Raw genomic sequence first — 373 nt, 5'->3', positions numbered from 1 at the left:
AAATACTACAGAAACACCATTCAAATGTCTCATACGTAAAGGTCAACGAGTGATTATGGTAGTTTTTTACTATAAGGGCTGCCCTTTTGCTATCAGCTTCATAGTGTGTAGATATCGTATTCAATTCTTAGTAATCAATAAAGGAAGTCAATTCTAATGTATAGTTTTATTTGTCAGAGTTATTTTTGTGCTATTTTGATATCTTATTATTGTATGATTGCTCATCTTTGATAAAACAAATAGTAGGACATTTTCATGGATTGGTTTGTTTTGAACAAAGAATTAATGTATATTTTAATCTAAAAAGGAGATTGAATTCTCTAATAAATGGTAATCAGATAAAAATGTTTGTTGTTAAAAATCTAACAAAAGA

This window comes from Palaemon carinicauda, chromosome 6 (genome assembly GCF_036898095.1).
Source record: "Palaemon carinicauda isolate YSFRI2023 chromosome 6, ASM3689809v2, whole genome shotgun sequence".
Classification (NCBI taxonomy): Eukaryota; Metazoa; Arthropoda; class Malacostraca; order Decapoda; family Palaemonidae; genus Palaemon; species Palaemon carinicauda.
Note: the sequence above shows the minus strand (reverse complement) of the source record.